Source organism: Coenobita brevimanus, chromosome 6 (genome assembly GCF_032717465.1).
Source record: "Coenobita brevimanus isolate Jiangsu-jjx chromosome 6, ASM3271746v2, whole genome shotgun sequence".
Lineage (NCBI taxonomy): Eukaryota > Metazoa > Arthropoda > Malacostraca > Decapoda > Coenobitidae > Coenobita > Coenobita brevimanus.
Genome location: NC_136959.1, coordinates 34,122,541 through 34,133,320, shown reverse-complemented (window position 1 = coordinate 34,133,320; position 10,780 = coordinate 34,122,541). Strand labels below are relative to the sequence as shown.

At 43.9% G+C, this 10,780-nt stretch overlaps 1 pseudogene; it reads right to left on the bottom strand.

Moving 5' to 3' along the window:
- Positions 1-2,420: 2,420 nt before the first annotated feature.
- On the bottom strand, positions 2,421-2,540 carry LOC145403033 (5S ribosomal RNA; annotated as a pseudogene).
- Between the last annotated feature and the right edge of the window lie 8,240 nt (positions 2,541-10,780).

The window sequence follows — 10,780 nt, the reverse complement described above, 5'->3', positions numbered from 1 at the left end:
GAAGAGAGACGACTGAGGGAAGGACTTGCTATATAGAGAGGGGAACTGGTGCACATGGAATTCAGGGGGAGGTTACGGAAGAGAGGACGATATGAGAGACAAAGCCGAATGTTAAGGAATGAGAGGATGCTGCTGCCACGGGAGAGGGAGAGGTGGGAAGGAGGGCAGGGGATCATCTTGAAGTGAGACTGAGACAGGTTGTGAGAGAAGAGTGATGGGGAGAGAGAGATAGAGCTGTGAAGGGGGAGTGAAGGGTTGGAGGGAGTGTTAGCGAGAAGAGAAAGGGGGAAGTACCACACTGAGTGGAAGTGAGGAGAAGGTGAAGGAAGGAGGTTTTAAACGGTAACCGCAAATGAGGCTAAGGAATAGTAGAGAGAGAGGCTCTATGAAAAAGGAAAAGAACAAATGGGATATCCTGATAATGGGAATGAACTGAAGGAAACGGAATGTATGTTAGGTGTAGGAGTGGGGGAGATCTAGCAACATGTAATGACTGGGGTGCTATGTACTCGTAAGAAGAACTGCTACCCATTTGATCCCCCAGTCAGCCCTTTGCTCTTATTGCAGACTTGTTAATTAAAACAATTTCCAATACTGAGATGACTTTGCACACGCCATCAGTGGGCAGGTGGCTGCAGCACACTTTACTGAGCGGAGCTGCCAGTGTTTATAAATATGGGCATGCATTACGCTTGGCAGCTCTGATGTAAAATCCCCCAAAAACCTGATTTGCTGTGCTCGATATAATGCCTGGCTACACTTTCCCGCGGCTCTCAAGATGTTAGTTTTTGTGGTGATGGTGATATATTTTAGAGCACACGCTTCACTAAGTGAGCACTGAGGAGTTCTAGTTTTTTTACCTCCTGCAGTACGAGGCTCAGGAAAGCTACAAACATTTTGTATGTGCGGTTCTGTGTGATTAAATAACTTAGTTAACCCACCACGTGCTGGCCACTCCCACCCCTAAATGTCACCTCCGGGCCGGGCAATTTTTTTTTTTTTTTTTTTTTTTGGCTAAAATTATAAATTTTTTTTTAAAAAAAAAGAATATGAACATAAAAAAACTCACCGGAGGCTTGAAGTGCTTTTTCGTGGTCTCTCTGCCACCCCCGGAGGCGTGAGAGGGCGGGGAATCCCCAGCGGCGATGAGAGAAAACGCGTTTTCTATTCAAGGTAAACTCAGGTATTCTCGCCAGTGTGACTCGGGGAAGGTATAGGAATGGTCTTAACACTTTTCTGTCCACTTCACACGCACATACACAAAGAAAAATCTTATTTCATGAAGAAATCGTGTTTTGGGGGGAAAAAAATCACTTACTCATGCAACACTATACATATCACTGTGAATGCATTGTCTTACAGTTACGAGAAAATATGCATAGCTTGACTTCACAATGTACAGCCCTTTCACTTACAGCAAATTATTTACAACATTCCTTCAGTATACACAGACATTACCAGAGTATTTTTGATCCTCTCACTGTGAATATATCGTAGGCCTATAACAATTACGAGAACATAAGTAAAACTTTACTCCACAACGTTCAGTCCTCACACTTACGAGAAAATATTTACATGTCATCACTGTATGCTGTACTTATAATAACACTTCCTGAGCGTCTTTTTTCGTATTTACAACACTTTTTTAGTGTCTTTTTTTCGCTTGTCATTACCACACTATTGTTTCTCAATAGTTAGCGAGAGTGTGATACTCCTTGAAGCATGGGTATACGCACAGTCTTACACCACACTCGGCACACATATACCTTGAGTCCTTCCTCTTAGTACGTGGCCTTACAGTGCTGTTTGCACACGAGACGCCTCCGCTGGGGATTCTGACGTGTTGCACTTGGAGGGACGATTTTGGGGAAGTGTCTAGAGATGAGGCGGAGATGTGTGGCGGCAGTGTGGCAGTGGCGAGCAGCACTTCTATCTTCACCATATTCACCCACTATCTCCCGTACCAGCTCGCGAATATAGCCCTCGAATGTCTCTTGGATGCCAGTGGTCTGTGCATGGAGATAGTGAGCATTAAGGACGGTGATGTCGAGGAGATGGAAGAATAATTTTTTATACCACTTCATCGTGGGCCTGGCACAGTCAGTGCTAGAAATCACGGCGTCTGATTGATCCACCTGTCGCATATTCACGTTGTACGCCAAGACAGGTTCTGGTTTCCGGACATGGCGCTGCCCTTCTGCCTTGTAATCTGCCCTGTCTGTGCTGAGTAAAAGGGGCCGATGAACAAACGAGAGGAGGAATACTTCGCGGCTGTGATGCAATGCTGTTGCAAGGATATTATATTCAGTCATTCATTGCCAGATGCCATGTATCCCAAACGGGGTGGCCAAGGGCTTAGAGTTAATTGTTTTTACAGAGAGGGGCACTAATCCTCCACCAACCCCACTTGACACGTAGGGATGTCAACAGCATCTGGTGTTCCCAGGCGGTCACCCATCCAAGTACTAACCAGACCCAACGTTGCTTAACTTCGCTGATTGGACGGGAAGTGGTGTACTCAACCTGGTATACTTGAGACTAATGAAAGAAAACATGTTTCTTGCTTCCTTATTCCTTCTTGCAATGAATTTCACTTTACCACATTCACTGATGGAACTGGGACACGATAATGGTCTTTGGCTTCTTAGTCACATTCTATACCTGAAAGATGCTTTGTAAAAAACAACCTCATTTTTCTGAAGCTTCCTCCCCGCCTTCACCATGTGCCGATGGTTCATCTTTACAGTGCCGCTCAGAACAGTTTCGTGCAGGTGAAGGTACCTGGCGAGAAGGGGGCTTGTGTACCAATTATCGAGGTATAAGATGTGCCCATGATGAAGGTATTCCTTGATCATAAATTTTACCACAGTCCCTGAGAGTCCCAAACTTCTATCTTCTGTAATGTCCATCTGAACACTTGTGTACAGGGCTATGTCCTGCACATACCCAGTCTTACAGTCGCACATCACGAAGATTTTGAAGCCAAACCTGTGTCTTTTGCTGGGGATATACTGACGAAAAGCAATATTACCTCTCCATAGCACTAGACTCTCGTCTATGACGAGGTCTCGGTATGTAGAGAAGGAGGTATGGAATTTCTCTTGAAGGTGATCAAAAACCAGATGTACCCTCCTCATCCTGTCCATGTTATTTGCATTAGCAGGGTCAAGGGTGTCAAAAAAATGAAGACGGCTCAGGATGTACTAAAAAGGATTCCTTTCCATCACCTTACCAAAAAATTATGTTACCAATACTGGATCAACAGTCCAATACGAGGGAAGCTGATTTTTTTTCAATATGCCCATCAAAAGCACAAGTGCTAGGAACACATACATTTCACCCAGGGTCACGTCAGATTCAAACAATTGGCTGTGTCGTGTCTGTGTTGTTCCCCCACGTTCAAATGCAGCAAAGGCGTTGGTCAGAGCCACAATCTCCAAAACAAACTCCACAGGAAAGTAGTTCCTGAAAAAGTCAAGCGTACTGGAGGTATGGTGAAGTTCAGGTACACTACACCCGGCCTCATTTTCGTGGGTGAACGGGTGAATGTGGGGGACAAAGTCACTACCGTCCTCCCACTCCCACGTCATTTCCTCCTCATCATCATCATCGCCTCTGTGTTCCTCGGGCTGTGGGGAAGCATGGGGAAGTGTGGGGAATGGGGGAAGAATTTCACGTGAGGTGCTGGGTGTAGGGAAGACGGGAAGACTGTCCTGAGGTGCTGGGCTGAGCTGGGTCACGGGGAGGCAAGGGAGAGTGCGGGCGAGATGAGTCACTATCCGCCAACAATGGAACTTTCTCAAATCTTCCATGTTTCCTCCTCACACTTTCCTCCCCACGTGGTGAAATCCTTTTCCTCCCCAATCACCCCTTAACTGCACGACTACCTTCCTCCTCCTTTTCCTCCTCATCGTCGTGATGTGAAAGGCGACGACATGAAGGTGGCCTCCTACCACGTGTTGCCCTAGAGTAGCCCACATACCTGGATTTTCTAGGTGAGGGAATTTCGTCATCGCTACTACTTTCCTCCTCAGGCTGGATGTAGTCCTTATCCTGCATGTCGTCATCCTCCAGATCACTTTCCCCAGTGTAGGGAACCCTCAGGAGGTCCTGAATCTCCTTGTCAGAGAGATCGCGACGAGACATCACTGCACTGTATGACTGACACAAGCAGAGTGAGGCAGAGCAAGCGTGAGGCGGAAGCGCGTGGGTGTATGGGTCAGGCCACCTGAGGGCAGATACAGGAAGGGCTGCCCTACAAGCATACCAATTTTTGTGCACCTAGCATGAAAATTGTGCTCACAATGATTTTTTGAAATCAAGACCATTTTAAAACGGCACTGACACAGAGCACGCAATTACGTCAGACCGTTCTAAAATGGCACTGGCACGGGGCAGGTTAATACATGGACAAGTGGCTGGCTGAGAGTATTTGACTTAGGAGTAGGTAAGTGGTTATTTGTTTGCATCGGGGGATGGCATGAAAGACTTGGTTGGGTACAGAGGTTGGGTAGATAGTATCGGCTGCTATGAGGGTGGGATAGTTGGATAAACATGTGAGGTAGCAGTTAGTATGTGGGTGAGCTGGAAAGTAACTGAGTGGCTAGGTAAGCAAAGGCTTTTTGTCTCATTAACTCTCCTCCTCTTACTGACTCCCTTCAACCTCTGTCTCTTCGCCGCACTGTTGCATCTTTATCTTTTTTCTATCGCTACTTTAATGGTCACTGCTCCTCTGAACTGTCTGCTTGCATTCCTCCACCTCTACGACGGGCCAGTAGCAACCGACTGGCAGCAAACTCTCATCCTTTTTCTGTCCAACTCTCTAATGCAAGAGTTAACCGTTACTCCCAGTCTTTCATTTATGCATCAGGTCAGCTCTGGAACTGTCTCCCTCTGTCTGTATTTCCTGCTGCCTATGATCTCCAGTCTTTCAAACGCAGTGTGTCCAGGCATCTCAAAATGATCGGATCTTGAATTTGGCTCTATATTGTATTTTGTTTTTCTCTTGCAGGGAACTATTACTGCGGGCTCATGGCCTTTGGTTCCTTCTTCCTCGCATTAAAAAAAAAAAAAAAATTGGAATAATGGGGACAGGTAAGTACTTGGACTGGAGGAGATGGCTCAGTAAGTAACTGGATAGGTTGAGGTGGTTAAGTAACTAGTTGGATACACTGGGGTGGCTCAGTCAGTATTTGGATAGGTGGGGAGGAGTATTGCCTTGGGGCCTGAGTGGCTGAATTAGGGAGGGCAACTAAATATGAAAGTGCCTGAGCAATTAAGCTAGAATATTAAGTAAGTGGCTTAAAAGTGATGGTAGCTGAGCTGCTATGTAGGTAGACTGTGGGTATGAACACGTTGCGACGTGGATCAGGAATTGAACACTATAGGTGTCAATGCACGTGAGATGTGGGTGTGCTTATGCAGGTGGGTGAGAAAGTGTGTGAGGTGGGTGTTAATGTGTGAGAAGTGGGTGTGCTTTTAAGCAGACCGATGTCAAGATATTTGAGAGTTAAAAGAGCTTGGTGACATGCTGTGTGAGGTGGGTGTGAGGTGTGTGACTGAGCAGGTGGGTGTCAAAGTGTGGAAGAAGTGCGTGTGTTTTTCAGCAGATCGGATGTCAAAGGTATGTGAGGTAGGTGTGTTGTTGTGCAGGTGGGTGTTAAGGTGCGTGTGGTGGGTGTGTGTGTGTGAGCAAGTAAGTGGGAAGGTGTATGAGGTCGGTGGGGTGGTGAGTTGGATGGATGTGAGTGTGTGAGGTCAGTGGGTAGGTGGTTGGATGAGTTGTCTGAATATGCATGGGGTGTGGGTATAGGTGTTGGAGCACGTGTGTGTAAAGGCGTGTGAGAGGTGGACCCTCCTTGCCAGTGTCGAAAATGCTGTCAGCCAGGTAGTATGTGCTGGTATTTACAGCAGTCTCATGTATCCCTGCCTGTTAACAAGGGCGTCGCGAGGTGAGCCACTCTTGACATGCAATTCACCTACCCACTTATGAACCGAGCAAGAATTTTTAAAGCCTTAATTAGCTTCATAATCATAATATCGCAACTGATTATTATTAACAGTTACATTAGGTGGAGTTACTGTATATAAAAGATAAGTTTTACATAATTTTTTGTTTTGTGTTGGCTCCAACTACAACTATTTATTAACTATAGAAGCAAAGAGAAAATAATGACGCAGATAAAACATTCAGAACACCACACCTCTCAATCGAAACTGATGTTTTCAATGCAGGTATCTAAGTGTACAAAAACCATTTCAAAAAGTGCTGCCTTCTGTTAAAACAATATGAAAAATATTAGCTCGTTATTAGGATGTCTTTAACCCGAAGCATCCTGTTGATATATGGATACGTCACCACGTTTTGTCTCGGTGACACCTGATGACACATCCATATGTTTAGCAATTGCGAGGTCCGTCATTTGCACAGTTGTCAAGTTTCGCAGATGATTTTTGGTAGGCATATATGTAGGAGACCTTCTCTCTACCCGCTGTCAGGTGGGGATACTACCTGGCCCCACTCTTAACCCCCCCCTCCCCCCCACACGCCATTTTCTCAGCAATTCACCTGTTACCAGTGACCTGGCCAGTAAAGACATGTTGCACCACGGTCTCTCTGATGGACGAAATTCAAGACAACAAAAAGTGATTCCCGAGGAGGAGGACAAAGAGAAGAAACACGAAGAAGTGATGAGGTAGTAATTGTCATAAGTAAAGGAAGGTGCGGTATGTTGATGTGTTTGGTGAGTGAAACAATGTTTATATCGCCTCTTATTTTTACTCTTGGTACTACATATTTATTCATACTAAAATATTTACCTATTCTGAGTTGTTTGGAATAGTTACCCCTTCCATAGAAAACATCTTCTCTGGAGCAGGACCCACAGAAGATGGTACCAGCTATTCAGAGGGACACCTGTATAATGTACTCTATAAGCTCAGCTGAGCACTTTTTTTTTTTGGCATTTTCCACTGTTTCTCATAAACAGTGGAGGTTTCAGCTTCTCCCCAAGAATCTTTTCTGAAAATCTGCCGGGATTGTGGGTGGGGGGCTCCATTGGTAGAAAAATCTGCTGGGATGTGGCAGATTAACCATCTCATGCATCTAGTCTAGTATCACATTACTAGGGTACCCTTTTTACAAAGTTGTGCCTTGCTTGTGGTGTCCTGCTTATGTCAAGCATTACTTCTGGTCCCTTCCTTTCTAATGTCAGCTAATGGAAGGCACCCATCACCCCTTTAAGCTCTGCTCCATACAGTGGATGGACTTGTGATTGTGTAAGAGGGTGGATCTGCTTATATTAGTAGACTTACTGAATGGTATTCGCTGCACTTTCACAAAACTTAATATTTCTCATGCATATTGTTGTCTGACTTAAAATTCTAGGTTACTGCTGGTACAAGCTGAAACAGGATTAAGCCATTAGTACTTCGTAATACAGCCCTGGGAACTGTTTAGTAGTGCAAGAGTTAGGAGATGCTTTAATGGTGAAGATGTCATTGAATTCCCGTCAAATGAAACAACTCTTGAAACTGAGTTAAAAGATGGGCAGTTGCTATGTTGTACATTACTGCATGCAAGTGTTTCAGACATCTTGACGACAAACAGAAACACAAATATGAACAGATGCCTCCTTCCACCCAGAGATGAGGAGATTAAAACCGCCAAAACAACTACCCTTACTACTACTTGTCAGTATCAGCATAACATTGTCATTGAAGAATATGAAGAAAAATCACCTTTTTCTTTTTCTTTTCTTTTTATTTCTTTTACTGTATTTCCTAGCATTCTGACCTCTAGTTTCGATTATGTTCACAAGTCATGGTAAGTTACTGAACATCGTCCTTTACCAGTTGGTGCTAATTAATCTCTACAAAATACTAGACTACCTACAGGGCACCCATCATCCACTCACTAGCCTTAGTAAGCTTCCCTCAAGTTGGACGTTGGCACTAAGGTACAGTACAAGTGCCTAATGGTTTCTTGTAGTCCAGCAAATCACCTCCTATGTTGGGTAGTAAACATATATCAAAATGACGCCTGGTGGACTAGTGGGCTAAGGGCACTAACTGAATAAGGACTGTAAGTGAGTTTACATCCGAAGGATGGTTGGGGCTTTATTGCTTCACGTAATGCCACCTGGGGAAGAGTGAAGTTGATCATACCCACCTTAAATGTCAAGACTGAGTAGCTAGTCCAGGCCCATGTGTTGCTGATAGGTTAAAAATGGTTAAAGGATGAATAAATATATATGTTCATTACAGGTATCTGGGTCAACGACAGTACTATAAATTCCATGTGTTTTAGATGTACTCAAAATTATTACCATTAGCTGGTATGTGACGATGGCCAGCTCCAAGCAGTCCAAGCTTTGTCAGAGACCAGAAGCAAGTTTCAATACTAAAAGTAATTTTTGTATGGAGGTACTCCAGTGCAACATTCCACCCTAGAATCATGGCACTGGCTTAATAATTTTTGGAGCCTTAGCATTTCGTGTGACCAAGATTGTAACTATAGTGCTTTTCATATTTTCTGCACTTTATGACCTTTGACCCATGACTTGGTGAATATGGGTTATGCACATATGGATCACACCTGTGGTACTCATTAACATCTACAAGCACATGAAGTTTCATTCGATTCCAGCATCCACCCACTGTTGAGCTAGGGAGCTTGAAATTCGCGGAAAAGGCCCACCTGAGGTACAATTTCTAGTGGGTGGTGTTGTCAGCGACTGGAAGTGAATTTCGACACCAAATGTCATATTTGTATGGAAGTTCTCAAGTGTAACATTCCACCTAAGAATCATGGCCCTGGTTTAACTTGCCCCATCCTGGCAGATTTTTAACCAATGACCTCCCTCAATCCTGGGAGATTTTCTGATTGTGTGTGTGTGTGTGTGTGTGTGTGTTTGTTTTTGGTTAAAACCTCTGCTTTTTATGAGAAACATCAAAAATTTATAGAGAAATCGCTCACCTGAGGTTTAAAATGCCGATCGCGAGATAAACAATACCCCTTTACTCTGGCTGTGTTTTTCTATGGGGCTGGCTCCAGAGTGAAAACACATGTTCTATGGGAGGGGTAATTATTCCAAAACCACTCATAATTGTGTATTTATTTATTTGGTAGGAATTTATATTTAGTAATAAGAGTATATTTGTTATCACACAGTAATATACGCGATATAATCGTTGTTTCACTCACCAAGCACAACATACCGCACCTTTTTTGGCGACATTACCTGATCATCATTTCTGGACTGTTTCTTCCTCTAACGCTACACGTAAACTTTTGTCCTCCACATTGTTATCGATTGGGGAATCACTCTGGCCTTGAATTTCGTACCATTACGGCGTGATGACATGTCTTTACTCACCAGGTCACTGGTGTAACAGGTGGAGTTGGCGAGACAATGGCATGCGGGGAGGGGGAGGTCATGCAGGGTAAGGGCATTATCCCTGCCTGGCATCGGGTAGAGGAAGGTGTCCCGTGGTATACATACCAAATCGTGTCATCATGAGCGAAATTTGAAAAATGTGCAAATGACCTAGACCTTGCAATTGGTGGAAGCATTTATATATGTCAATGGGAGTCATAGTGGACAAAACTTTCGGACGTGTATATACGTCAATGGGATGTGGGGGTTAATAATCATCAGACCCTTAGCATTTCAAGCGAGCATAGTCATGATTTTACCTGTTTTCACAGTTTTCGCATTTGGTGACCTTTGACCCCTGATGTGGCCAGTGTAGCATTTAGGTGTATGATAGAAAGTTGTAGTACTAGTCAGTGTTTATAAGCATACGTCAAGCTTCATTTAATTCCCATCGAGCCACTGGGGGAAACTAGGGTGGCATTTTTGAAAACTGGTGCTGGTTGAGAGGGATGCTAAGGCCAATCGTCGTAAGGCTGCCACTCAAAAACTAGAGGAGAGAGGGGAAAAATGGACTGCACATTTCCGATAGGGAATGACCTCAAGATTACGCCTAAAGAAGCCAGTCTTCTACGCCCATTAGTAATGCTTCTACGCCTCAAAATGTGAAAACTATGAAGAAAGAGGGTTTTTAGCTATTGCTTGGCAACAAATAAATGCCTAGCAACCAATTTCTTGTGGACACAACTAGGTCATAGGCCGGCCATTTTTTTTTTTTAAGCGACAATGAATGGAGGAAGGAAAAACAAATGAAATAAAATAAAAAGTCCATGTGCCTAAATGCATCCTCCTTTCATAAAATATTTATAACAGCTGGATTTAACTAAAAGTGGATTAAATGTTTGTGGGAAGCAACTCCCAGGAAGTGAATTCCAGAGAGTAGTAATTCTGAGGGTAAATGAAATTTTGTAAGCAGAGGTTCTGCATTGCAGGGGAGAGATTGTGAGTTCATGAGCATCCACAGCTGCCCAAGTGTTTAGGGAGAAAATGTGAAGGGGAGGCACAATTGAAGCAAGTTCATCATAGCACTTACAGTAAAAATATCGGTAAAATAATGCTAAAGATGCAACATCTCTACGTACTGATAATGGAAGAAGGTCCTGCATAATGGCAGGGTTATTGATTAATCTAATGGCTTTATTTTGAATTTTGTCCAACTGCCTCAATGCAACCACTCCACATCCATTCCACAGTGGCGAACAGTATTCGATCTTATAATACACACGACTTGCATATTGTGGCCAACTGCTCGTCAATGAAGAATTCACGAACTCTGTACAGAAGTTCCAATTTTTTAGAAGCATTTATAGCAAGGGATCTTAACATAAGCTGTCCAGCTTAGGTTG